Genomic DNA, 14,211 nt, shown 5'->3' with positions numbered 1-14,211 from the left:
CTATAGTGGCAAAATCTAAATAATAGTAATAATAGCTTCTATTTACGGAGTCCTACTGTATATTATACATGACATTGTATTGAATATGTTATTTTATTAATCCCGAGAACAACCCTATGAGCTGGGTACTTTTGTTATACCTGTTTTACATTAGAAGAAATTGTGCTTAGGGATGTTAAGCAAATTTGACAAAGTGTAAAGCTAGTAAGTCGTGGAGCTTGAATTCCAAACTAGATCTGCCTGAGTCAGGGCTTTCTTTTATGTTCTTATTCACGAAAGACTCATTGAACAGAAAGGAGTGAGTGTTGGGCACATGCAGCTTGGTGATTCTGTATAAATCCTGTCAGATTTTGAATAGTGTAGACCTGATAAAGTCGTTAATTTCTCATCATTACAGGACGCTCAGTGTGGCAAAAATCAGTATCATGGGAAAAGAGATGTTAATGTAGTAGGCAGACTAACATTTTTTTTTTTGGTTGTTGTTGTTGGTTATTGCTCTAGCAACTACTACAAAGGCTGCATTTACTCCACAAGTCATGTATACTTAAGGCAGAACACTGACTGCTTTTCATGCTGGCAAATCCGTACTTTACCAGTATTGGCTACCTGTAAGGAATGTGAGCATGTTGGGTTTTAGAACAGGAAAAACACAACTTCCACCTCATTTCACAGTAGAGTTCACTTAGGGATACAGACTTTTTGGTGACAGTAGCTGGTACTTTCTGCTTGTTATTTCTGATACTTGCGTAATGCTAACCTGGTAGATACTGTCAGATGACAAGCCTTCCTCCTACATGTTCTCCATAAAAGAACTGCTAGTGACAAGTATTTTATTATATTGAGAATTTTCCTTCATACTGTTTTAGGATAAAGTGTATTTATCGTGAAGCCAGTATTGTGAAATGTTCTTTCTTTTCTTCCTCTGGAATGCGGCATTTTTTTTCTCAGTAATGAACTAAGATGCAAGTGCATTGTGAAGGAGAAGTTGTGCCCAGATGGACCCCAGTGAAAGTAACTTAAGTATGTAAATAGATTCTGCTTCTGTTTGGGAAAATGATCTAAGATGGATGCTGTGGTTTTTCTTTCCCTTGGGAGACTAATACTTTATCCCAATATTCGCAACTTAAGGTCAGCGTCTACTCCAGAGTCAGGAAGTTTTTTAGATGTTACTATCATGTTCAGACTGTAGGCTTTACTAAGTGGCAAGGGGAATTTAGGCTAGATACAAAGACAGGTTTGGAAAAGCATGGTAAGTTCTGGAAACTGTAAATGGTTTCATAAGGGCCAAAGCACAATGACAGTGTGAGGAAGTGCCAAGAGATGAGAAAGGATAGATTAGTAGAGACCAGGTAATGAAGGAGCTTTGCATTTTATGCTAAGAAATTTGGATTTGTTCCCATAGATAATGGGGAAACTTCTGATATCTTTTAAGAAGGGGGCAGATAGAATCAAATTTGCTTTTATTAACTCATGAGGCAACGTGGAAGGTGGATTGAAGGTAGAGAGACTCCTTTATTCATTAGGAGACTGTTGTGATCATTCAAGCAAGGAATAATGACCTGAGTTAGAGAGTTGTTCTAGGGGTACAGAGAAGGGTGCGCTTTATTCATTCATTATTTGAGAAATGTTTAAGTCCCTGTTATGTGTCAGACACAGAGTTAGTTGTACATTGGGTTAACAGGGTGAACATGATACACTTAATGCCTTCAGGGAGCTTCCAGTCTAGTGTTATTTGTCTATATTTGACAAATAACAGGCAATTACAGTTTTCAGATACTATAACAAGGAGCTTATGATAGCATGTAGACCTTAACCCAGCCTCAGGGAGCAGGGAATCCTTTTTAGGAAAGCATGAGTAGAAGTCAGCTAAGTAAAGTTGTGCAAGATGTAGGGGTGGGGATTTGGGGTGTTGGAAAGACACAAATGTTTCAGTTGAGGAAATTGTGGCTGGAGGAGGTGAGAGAAAAACTCTAGCTTGTTTACGGAACTATGGATTGTTTAGTGTGGCTGGATTGTGGAGGGCAGGGAAGTGGGTTGCGAGAAATGAGGCCAGGGGAATTAACCAGTCACCTTATAAACTACGAGGAGGAGTTTGCTTAAGAGCAAGTGAACTGCTTTAAGATGGAGAGGGTCATGATCAAATTAGACCTTTAGAAAAATCCCTCCGGCTGCTTCATGGAGGACTGGGAGAGGAGGAGGATAACAAGGTGTCAGGGAGGTAGGGGAGGGTTTTTTATTTGTGTGTTTTATTTTTTGAAGCAGAAGGAAGACTGAAGAAGGGAGTGGTCGGTTTTGTCAGAGACTGCTGGGAAGTCCTTAAGGTAGAGACTGGGAAGTATCTACTGAATTTGGTATGAGTGGGTCAGTTGGTGACCTTTGTGAGGAGAGTTTCCGTGGAGTAGTTGGGGTGGGAGGCAGATTCCACGGAGTTGAGGAGTGTTAGGTGAGGAGGTGGCAGCACTTGTCCTAGCAGGTTGGCCATGAGGAGATAAACTGCAGCTGGGAGAAAAGGGAAGAGGAAGAGCCAAGTAAGTGACTGAAGGTTCTAATGAGATTGAAGAGTATCTGTTGCTGGGGTTGCTCCAAGGGGAACAGTGAGGTGGGGGAGGAGAATTAACATTTATTTGAATGCTTGTTTGAAGGCTTGTTGTTTCTCATAATTTTGCAGGACGGGTATTATGATTGTTAGAAAAGTCAGTCTAGCTTGATGCAGATATTGAACTTTAGGATTTCAAGACTTGAAGTAGTTATGGATTATGACTAATCCAGGAGTGGGATTGGGACAACAAAGTAGAGTGGAGATAAAGGTCCTTGGCAATAAGGTCATAGTTATGGGAAGTTGCCTAGGATGGTTGTAACTAGGACGGAAAAGGCAGAGACAGATGCCAGATTCTTCTTGTTCACGTAAAAGAATAAAACAGTCAGTTATTTTACCAGCAAAACTGGCTTATTTGGGAGCAGCATAGAATTGCACTTCGGAACATGCAACTATGTCAAACCACAAATGATAGTCTGGTAAAGCAAAGGAGAGGGAACTCTTTTATAGAGGAGAAGGGGAAGTTGGGAGGGGCTGTTATACACAAAAAGTCCTTTGGAGGAACCTGAGAATTCGAAGGATAGTGGGCTTTTCATTTGCTGAGTTGTGAGTCTCTCATTGGCTGAGCTGTTGCCTGGCAAGGGGAAAATCTTCCTCCTGCTGTCAGAGATGCAAAGTACATCTCTTCCTGCTGGGATCTGTGCTGATGACAAGTGGTATGTGCGTGAGAGCTCCCCCTTCTGGCCTCCTGACTCCATTTTAGTGAGGTTTCCCTTTATTAGTTTTCACATTCTCCATATATTGAAAGATGACCTGGAAATGACTTATGACATTGACTTAGATAGTAGTGTAGTTGAGTGACAGCTCAACCTCCGTGGAGAGGAAGGTTTCCCTGCTGTCCCCCCACCTATCTGAACGTGGGAGAACTTTGGGGAGAGGGAATTATGATATCCCATATTCTAGTTCCTATTTATGAGGAAAATTTGCCAAGAAGGTAGACTTTTTTAGTTGAGCTCCTTTGCTGAGAGATCAGTGAATGCTCTTTTATGAATAGATTTAGTCTGTGATTTCTCTGTGGAGAAGATTACTGTCAGTTTTTTTTCATGTGAATGTGTTTGGAAAACTGCTGCTAAGCAACCTTTTGTCATTTCCTAATGTTTCTATAATCTGGTGTCAATGCCTAATGATCTCATTGGACTAGTGATCTTCCCTCCAGCTATGCTGGCATCAAGTAAGTACATTAATAAACTTTAAGAAATGTATTCATTAAAATCCAGGTAATCACTTTGGAGCTGGCCTTGGCAGTGTGTGAATGAGCTGGACAAGTTAGAGAAAATCTTGAGCCCGAAAGCTACTTTGTCTTTCAGGTTGGTTTGGGCACGGTAACAAGAGATGAATCAGTTGTAATTTAATGGGATCTGTCATTACTTTTATAAGATATATCACTTTAATATGATGCTTTGTCATTAATGTTTTAGTAATATGATAGTCTTAAAGAGAGTTGATATTCCCCCTGTTTTATTATTTCTTGGCTCCATGACAGGACTATGCATTAAAGTGCACTTAATATTTTAAAAGGGATGTCTAGGAAAGTAGTTAAAAAACAAACAAATCCCAAGTGGCTTGATCTGATTTATAAACTCTAACAATGTGCAGCTAATAGCAGATAGATTTTATTTTTCAAGGTATTGTGTCACCTCTCTTGTGTATACCTTCTATATTGGAGCATAAGTCATAGAAATGTTATTTTGCCCAACATTAGGTTTGAGAAAATAGTTTCCAAGACAGGAATAGCAGAACAGTGTTATTTTATGCTGTACTTTCCCCTTTTATATAAGCCTGCTAAAGTTCAGAGGTCAGGCAAAGAGGTTTTGGAGGTAAAAGTGAGCTGATAGAAATTTTTAGCAACAATGAAAGAACATATAATTATCTAATATACAAACTTCATATTAGATATACCTTATATACGTATCACCCACAGTCAAATAAATGCCAGTTACAATGACAGTCATTTTTACTTGCCAAAATGGCAAAGCTTTATTTAAAAAGAGATCATACTCAGTGTTGCTCTGGGGGCAGGGGACTAGATGGGCACAGCTTTAGTGGTACATATCCACAATGTGTCAACAGCTTTAAAAGTGTATACTCTCTGACTTAGCAGTTTCATTTTTAGAAGTTTGTCTTACAGAAATAATTGCAGATCAAAACAAAAATGTACCCATAAGAATATTTACTGAAACATTGTTTGGAATAGCAACAAAATGAAACAAAACGAAACCCAAAAAGTCTAATCCTGGAAGAGCAATTTTAAATTATGACACATTTTCATAACGTTGTAGAAAACTAAAGACATTGAAAGATAAACAATATGTGTTCTTAAGTGGGAAAAGCATATTTCATAGGGTAAGTATGTATAGTATAGTTTCACTTCTGTGTTGGTAGGTATACATATAGGAAAAAACTACAGACATACTCAAGGAATTTAGGGTGAGGTGTTGAGTTAGGTAATCCAGGTGGACCTGGAAGAAGTTGGGGAGATGATGGAGCTGAGCTTGAGGTGGAAAACATTGAGCCAGGTGACAGACTACTGTTCACTAAAATGTCAGTGGTTGCATTCTGTAAGTGGTAACATTAGTGATTTTTTTCTTCTTTTTTGATATGTATTTTCTAAAATTTCCAGAATAGACATGTATTGCTTTGTAATAAAAAATATCAGTATTTTAAAAAACAAACATAGAAAGGTGGTTTGGTGCTCAGCGTTCAATGAATTGTCAGAAGAGTTTATGTTGTGAATTTATTAGCAAATAGGCTAATGGCATGTGATGTGATGATGATGAAAATGATTGTTAAGTCACCTCATTTTTGTACCTTTAGCCACGACCAGTTTATGGGATTCTTTTGGGAAGATACTAAATTAAAGCAACATATGGAAAGATGATTTGTATTTAAAGCCAGATCGCTAGATCGTGGAAAATTGAAGCATTTTCCTGAATTGCTTCCTCAGATCAAGAATATTTTTCAATTAAAGGCCTTCTTAGAGATCCAGCTGCCTCCTGTGTCTCACAAGATTATACTCTTACCGATCTGCTAAGACCTACAAATATGTTGAACTTCAAATTGATATAAAAACAAGTGTTCATCTGGATTGACTAGATAGCAATTAGGATTGTAATTAATTTGCCATTGCCGATCTACCCGGAGCTTAGAAGAATCACAGATTTTTAAGAATTTTAGAGGAATTGAAGTTGCAGTTTCAGAAAAGTTGCAGGACATTTACGGTTTGAAAGTGTAATTGGAACACAAACATCTATCTCTGGCTTAATTATCAAACACTTGGCCTGTTATGGCAACTTCATGTAAAGAAGTGATGGATATAAAAGTCAGCTGTATCTACCAATAAAAAAACATCAAAATGCTTTAAACTTTGTATTTGAACCTATGATTCCAGGACTGTTCTAACATATTTTAACTCTATGGTCAAACTCTAGGCAAGTTTGGTTCCCTTATGTTTGTGCAAATACATTTTTTTCATAAATCTTTTGAAGTAAAAGCTAAGAATTATGATTAGTTGTGTAAATCTGGAATATGATTTGAAATGTTCCTTGATTTCATATCCCTTTGTTCTTGAAGGTAGTACCTTTATAGTTGTCAATATTCTCTTTGATTTATTCAAAATGGATCAGTTAATAAAATTAGTTCCCTAACTGTCCACTTTTAGTTTCATTAAAAGCAGCTTTTTGGATTACTTTGGGATTATGGCTAAATTTCTATTTTTATATGGCTAATAATTATCTTTTTACTGTATTTATGAAGTAAAAAGTTCATGTAACTGCACACATACAGATTTATGATTCTATGACTATTTCTGAAAAATTTCAGTGATCTTGGAGTTGTGTAAGAGCAAAACCCTAGATTAGATGAGACCTCTGTGTGCCAGGCTGGGGCTTTTCTGAGGCTCCAGTTTGTTGAGGAAATGATGGAAGTCATACCTTTGTCTTGCCATTTTGTTTCTTTATCTATGAGATCATTGTGAAAGTCCCTGACTCTCATTACGGTGAAACTGAGATTTTAAACATTCGTTTCTCTTTACATCCAAAATTCATCCTAGGTAAAAGGAAGAAGAATTCCAGATATGTTTCAAACAACAGTTGTCAGTCTTTTCCTTACTTTCCTTCCCTTGAGCCCCTGGGCTCATCTTTGGATTATTATATATAGTACCCTCCTAGGATACTACTACTGAACATTAATGAGATACCACTGTCCCAATCTATTCTGTGTCTCCTGGGCATGTCTAAAACTGTAGAAGGGGCAAAAAAACTTTGGATTGACCGCAGAGGTTAGTGGAACCATGGAAATAATTGGCTTGTTAAATTGATTTGACAGACATTCATTAAGCACCTACTATGCGCTTCGTATAATACATTGGTCTGGGTATTGATGTTACAAAGATAGTGAAAAACCTGGGAGGAAGGAATAAAGTTACATAAAGTACTAAAGGGCACTGATAAGGAGATGATCAATTCTGTTTGGGAGTTGTCTAGAAAAGCATCTCATATACACATGTTTTTAGAGCAACAGAATACAGTTTTGCTTTGTTATTTAAAAAAAGGAATTCGGGCTTCCCTGGTGGCGCAGTGGTTGAGAGTCCGCCTGCCGATGCAGGGGACACAGGTTTGTGCCCCGGTCTGGGAAGATCCCACATGCCGCGGAGCAGCTGGGCCTGTGAACCATGGCCGCTGAGCCTGCGCGTCCGGAGCCTGTGCTCCGCAACGGAAAAAAAAAAAAGAAAAAAGGAATTCACATTCTTAGTCAACAGTGGCACTGTGTGCTCTTTTGGGTCCCAGTCTTCCCTAACCACACTGGTTGGATGAGATCTGTTACTCCTTCAAATTCATAGTATTCTGTTTGTTTTCTTTATGTTGTACATTTGTCCGATTCTGGAAAAATGTTAAAGATCTTAATGTTCTCATTTTAGTAAATAAACCTCTTACTTTTTCTTTATCTTGTCTTTCTAATCTCATTTTCTCTCCTTTTTTCCCTTCATCATTTTATATTTTATCCAGTGTGACTTTTTATGAGCTATCTTAAACATTTTCTGAATCAAAGTGAAATATAAATAAATGACATATTTGCCTTTTTGGTAGTATATGTCATATGCCTTTTATTAAAAATGTGAGTCATGGGCTTCCCTGGTGGCGCAGTGGTTAAGAATCCGCCTGCCAATGCAGGGGACGTGGGTTCAAACCCTGGGCCGGGAAGATTCCACATGCCGCGGAGCAACTAAGCCTGTGCGCCACAACTACTGAGCCTGTGCTCTAGAGCCCACGAGCCACAACTACTGAAGCCTCGATGCCTAGAGCCCGTGCTCCGCAATAAGAGAAGCCACCGCAATGAGAAGCCTGCGCTTCGCAACCAAGAGTAGCCCCTGCTCACCACAGCCAGAGAAAGCCCATGCACATCAATGAAGACCCAATGCAGCCAAAAGTAAATAAAATAAATAAATTTATTAAAAATAAATAAACAAATAAATAAAATGTGAGCCAGTATAGAATGAGTCAGTGATTTAAGTACTCTTAACCCCACAATGCTGAGCAAAGTGCCTTGCATATAGTATATAGTACATAGAAGTAGATATGCACTTAGTGCCTTGCGTGTTTGTTGAATGAATGATTGATGTACATATGAGAAAGTCTGCTGTTTCGGGTCTCCTCAGCCCACATCTGGTTTGCCTATCTATCAGACTGCCTGCCCTGTTTGATCCAGATGAACTGGCTGAGTATATAACCAGTGTTTTGCTCAGCACACCTCCTTGTGTGTATGTATTTAAGCCTACTTCCAGACTAGATGCCAGGGAGTCAAGTGCATGGCAAAATGAAGACTGGCACTGAGGAAATTTCAAGAGAGGTAATCCAGTAATAATGGCCAGTGGTTCCTCTGAATCTTGTTCCCTCAAGTTGTTGAACTTCAGAGAGATGTAAAATTGCTTGCATTAGGGTAGATCTGTGATTTTGTTCTGATAATGGATTAAAGTGAAAAGGTCATCCATGATATTGCTGTGGATGAATGTGATACTGATCAGGGAACATGCCGATTTTTTTAAGCCTGCATGCTTCCATTAGCAACTTAAGAATAGTGAAACGCTGCTGCTTATTCTTTTTACATCAAAAATAGAGAAGTACCGGGACTTCCCTGGTGGTCCAGTGGTTAAGACTCCACACTCCCAAAGCAGGGGGCCCAGCTTTGATCTCTGGGCAGGGAACTAGATCCCACATACTGCAACTAAGAGCTGGCGCAGCCAAATAAATAAATAAATACTAAAAAAAAAATAAAGAGAGACAAATACCATATTTTCATCCTGTTGAATCTGCCTCTTTCTCATGCCACTGGGTTTGGGCAAGTTTATATGTAACTGATATTTTTCTGGTCGTAAAATTACAGCTATATTTATGAGAATATTTTCTAATTTCTTAGAGTTAAGCTATAATATGGATTTAGGAGGCTTACTGTTTATTGTGTTTATTGAATAAAATTTTTTCCCTTGTTTTCAACTGTGAAAACAAGTGAGTGAAAAGCCTTATTATCAAGGTGCATAGCTTTGCTGGACCTCTGGATGATGTTTAAGGGAAAATATAGTCCCTGCCCTCAAGGAGATTGTTGTCTTGTATAGTTAGAATGAACCAGGTACAAGTAGAGAGCAGTCACAGTTTATCCTCAGGAGCTAGGTTGTTGAGAGGATTAGGAATGATCACTAGGAGATCAAAGTACTGGAGTCTTCTCAAAGAACCTGAACTGTGTCCTGGAAAGGTAGTTAATATTTGCGCAGGTAGAAAGTAGGGGTAAGAGGTACCTGGCAAGTGGACCTTTTAAGAAGACTGTAGTTGCTGCAAAGGCAGAAATGAAAAAGTATGTTTTGTGTGAAGTTGAGTGAAGAGTAGTAGGACGAAAACTGATTGTTTGGGGGCAGTAACTGGAGAGATTGTGTGGGGACAGGTTTCAGAGGATATTGAAAGCCAGACCCATAGTTTTGAGTTTGTGAGTAAATATGGCTCCTCATGCACTGTGAAAGGATGATTTTAGGAACTTTAGTCTGACAGTGATACTATAGGGGATAGTTTGCAGTATATATAACCATGGTCAAGATGAGGAAATTAATTAGATAATCTCAAAGGGATTTTGTGATCATTTATTGAATCCTTACCGAGCACTGTTTGCCCTAAGTGCTTTAATCATTATTTCATTTAAACCTGACAGCTACCCTGTGAGTTAGATATTATTACTCTCTTTACCTTAACCAGTGAGGAAACTGAAGCACAGCAAGGGCAAGAAACTTTCTTAAGGTCCCAAAACTAATAAGGAGTAGAGCTTCAGAAACCATGGTCTTAACCACCATGCTCTAAAATATTATGTTTTCCAGAGAAAATAAAATTAACATTCTTTTCTTCTGTGTAATTTTTTCCCCTTATTAATTCCCTATCTCCTTAACTACAAAACGATTTAGTGGCCTTAGAACAAAGGTTTGCCTTGGGGATTTCAAGTAGGTTCGCTCATTTCAAACTCTTTTCAAAACCAGTAATTACTGGCTGCTTATAAATAATACTTCGTAATTTCACTTTTTTCTTTCTAAACTGTGGTAAATCAAAACAACTTTAGACTGGACTTTAAGGAAGAAGGGAGACTAGCAAATTTCACAAGTGTTTCTGGCTCGCTGAGTTTCTTTACCTGGGTCAGCTTATATAAACAGTAATAGTTTTTGTATTTATGTCTGTTTAAATATACCATTATACTTACTTAAATGTAAGCTGACAGAAGCTCTTTTTAAAAAAATAACACAGACACACACAAAGTTTGGGTTTCTGCAGTCAGAAGATTCATCATGGATTCCGAATTCATTTGCGGTCGTTCTAATTGATGGACGTGTACTGTGTAATTTAGAAGAGGGCGTTGCTTGGCAGTTGGTGTTCTTGCTCCAGGTCCCCTTTGTCATTCGTGACAATTGGTCTCTTTGCAGCACATCTTTTTAGGACAAGGGATTGAGCTCCTGTAAAAGCATTCAGAGGTTTTCCAACTAACGATTTTTTTCCTCTTATTCTTTACTGTTTGGTTTCTTTGGCAACCTGGCCTCCCCTATCACCCTGCTGACATCTTACAGCCCCTGTTCCTCTCCCCATTCCCCTCCATTACTTGAGGTTTTTTTTCCCTTGTTGCTTTAGGTCTGCACTGGAAGAATATGCATGTTTTCTTAAATTTCCATTCCTGTATGTTTCTCAGAATATATTAGAAGGATAGAGGGAGAAAAGAAATCACTTACAGAAGCTAAGTAACCTTGTCTTTTTGGGTGTCTTTTTATGTCTGCCATAAAAGGTTACGTTTATTCTGTTGCCTATAGTGTCTTTTTGTTGTTGTTAAACAGTAATAAAAAAAATGTTTTCCAGTTAATCCAGACATTTTATAATTAAAATATGTTAATAATGCAAGGTATTGTAGAGGGCAAAATAATCTGGAAATAGTGTGGTTACTATAGGGTTACTCTAATTTTTTTTTTTAATTGTGTCTATGAAAAAGCATTTCTATTACTGTGGGGAGGGGAAAGGAAGTAAAGATCTAAAAATCTGTTGTTCGTATTTGGTCCTTTAGTGATAACGTTTTGAATCCCAACTCCTCATGCTGTTACCTCCCTATCCTGGACAGTGGTGGCCATTTCTGCTACCTAAAGCACAGTGAAAAGCCCTACTTCTTTAAATACAAACAAAACAATTTGTACAGTTAATATATATTAGGTGCTACATGTTTGATCCTGACTGTAGTGCTAGTTGCCATGTCATTTACTTTTACCTTTGGAAATATTTTCCTTTGGCCTCAGTGTAATTTAAAAATATGCTGGAGAGCATATGGAGTGTATGTAGGTAAGAAGTAGATAAGAAAGGAAGAGATAGGAACAGAAATAGTAAGAATTACTACACAAGTGCCTTTCCCTATAGGTGCAAAATATATGAGGTTTCTGTATGTGTGTCTAAATATATGAAAAGTTAAGATGACTCCCTTTCTCGGTGTGTGTAATAACTTGTTGATATATGTGTATGAATGTATATGTATATGTACATAGATGTGTGTGGTATAAGTTAAGAATGAAAAACCTGGGGACTTCCCTGGTGGCGCAGCGGTTAAGAATCTGCCTGCCACTGCAGGGGACACGGGTTCAATCCCTGGTCCAGAAGATCCCACATGCTGCAGAACAACTAAGCCCGTGCGCCACAGCTACTGAGCCTGCGCTCTAGAGCCCACAAGCCACAACTGCTGAACCTGCATGCCACAACTACTGAAGTCTGTGCGCCCTAGAGCCCACACACTCTAGGGCTCACGTGGCGCAACTCCTGAGCCGGCATGCTGCAACTACTGAAGCCCGTGCTCCTAGAGCCCATGCTCTGCAACAAGAGAAGCCCTGCAGTGAGAAGCCCGTGCACCACAGCAAATAGTAGCCCCCGCTCGCCACAACTAGAGAAAGCCCGTGCACAGCAATGAAGACCCAGTGCAGCCAAAAAAAAAAAAAACGCACACAAAACAATGTATTCAAATAAAAGTGAATCTATTAAAAAATAATAAAGCTGTGTTTTAAAAAAAAGGAATGAAAAATCTGCTGTAGAAGCAAGAAGAGGGAGGAATTAATTTTGCTTGAAGAAGTCAGGGTAGGCTACATTAAAAACATTGCCCACAGACCTGGCCTTAGGAGAGTGAATGAGAATTACTAGTTGTGTACGTTAGTTAGTGCCAAAAAGTGTGGGGAGTGGGGAAAGGGGCAGTAGCTGGAGTATTGGAAGATATAATTGAAAGATAGGTTGGAGGCAGATTGTGAAATACAATTTGACTTCATTGTTTAAGCAATAGGCAATCACCAAAATATATTTTTGGTTCAGTCTTTTAGATCAGATTCGTGTTTTGAGAGTATCTCTAATAATATAAAATAATGTGTACTTCATGACAGAAACTGTATGATAAATGATGAATTAGTAACTTAATTATTAGGATGATCAAATTATGCCTGGTTTCCCCCTTCCTTCAATTAAAAAAAAATCTGTACTGAGGTAGTTTTATATAGTGATTGAGTTAGTATCTGATATTGAACTCCTAGTCTCCCACTTATTAGCTGTTTCTCTGACTTTGGATAAGCCTCAGTCTCGGTTTAATTCATTGGTAAAACAAGCACAGTAATGCCTACCTCAGAGCACTGTTTTGAGGATTAGATTGAATGAGGTAATATACATAAAGCCCAGTACTTCACACAGAAAACTTACCTATGTAGCGATTATTGTTTTGTGATACTGCTTTCATGATAGAAGAACATTTTTGGAATGTGAGGGATTAATGGTTTGGGGAAGTGAAGCAGGAGACCTTTGGTAAGTAGATTAATTAGGAAGTAGATTAATTATTGCTTTATCCAAACAATTCTTTTAGGTGACAAGGGAATTCAGAGTAGAAGAGAAGATTTGGCAGTGGAAGAGAAAATGTGATCAGTTTAATTATGGATGGGCTGACTTTCCAGTATAATGGAGAAGATGAGGGTGATATCCAGGGGGTGATGGTTGGAAATATGAAGCCTGGAGATACAGACATGGAAGCTATTATAGTCTGATTGGAGATATCTGAGACTGGGAGGAGTGACTAGAGAGAGCGAGCCTTAAGGAAAACTAAGGTTTAAGAATTGAGAGCCTGTCAAAGAGGTTATTCCTGTTTAACTCTAGGGATATAGTTCACTGGTCTTTTGTCCTATATTCTTTTTAAAATTTATTTATTTATTTATGGCTGTGTTGGGTCTTCGTTGCTGCGTGCAGGCTTTCTCTGGTTGCGGTGAGCGGGGGCTACTCTTCATTGTGCACGGGCTTCTCACCACGGTGGCCTCTCCCGTTGCAGAGCACGGGCTCTAGGCACGCGGGCCTCAGCAGCCATGGCACGAGGGCTTCAGCAGTTGTGGCACGTGGGTTCTCGAGTGCAGGCTCAGCAGTTGTGGCGCACGGGCCCAGTTGCTCCGCGGCATGTGGGATCCTCCTGGACCAGGGCTCGAACCTGTGTCCCCTGCATTGGCAGGCGGGTTCCCAACCACTGCGCCACCAGGGAAGCCCCTGTCCTATATTCTTGAGGAAACTGGAGAAATAATGTCTTTTAAATGTACTTTTAAATATTTATTTTAATAAAATAATCTGTACTGTTATACTAAGATATTCAAATCTGTATTCTGCAGGCCCGTAAGTTTAGACTTGTTGCTTTATTCATTAATGTATACAGGATATACCCAACTTTGGTTAGCGTTCTGACTGTTGGGGCTCATTCATAACATTTTCTCCCGTTCTCTCTCAAAGGGGGAAAATGTTCATTCTTTAATCTGGGGAAGCTCTCTGATGTTGACAGGTTTCCTCCTCCTCAAGTCTAGACACTTGGCCTCTATAGTAGCTTTGTATTCAGGAAAGTTCTCACCTCTGAATTGTAGACTTAGTGCACATTTGCTGGTACTTGGCTAGTCAAGAGCCCTACAGTGATTGGTATTAGTAAACCCCATGTTGTACTGCTTGCCAAGCAGCTCGCATAGTCGGTATGTCTGGCCATAGACGTTACATGACTGCACCGTTAAAACACAGACTGTCTTACTGCCTTCTCACAGAATATCTACGGTTTCCAATTTATTT

The 14,211-nt window shown here is 39.0% G+C and overlaps 1 protein-coding gene across 6 annotated transcripts in view; it reads left to right on the top strand.

Annotated features, from left to right (window-relative positions):
• The window catches only part of SIK3 (SIK family kinase 3), a 246,560-nt gene that overhangs the window by 98,290 nt on the left and 134,059 nt on the right, over nucleotides 1–14,211 (top strand). The window lies entirely within an intron of this gene.

This window comes from Lagenorhynchus albirostris, chromosome 9, assembly GCF_949774975.1.
Source record: "Lagenorhynchus albirostris chromosome 9, mLagAlb1.1, whole genome shotgun sequence".
Taxonomy (NCBI): domain Eukaryota; kingdom Metazoa; phylum Chordata; class Mammalia; order Artiodactyla; family Delphinidae; genus Lagenorhynchus; species Lagenorhynchus albirostris.
The sequence above is the reverse complement of the archived record's forward strand: the minus strand, read 5'-3'. Positions and strand labels throughout refer to the sequence as shown.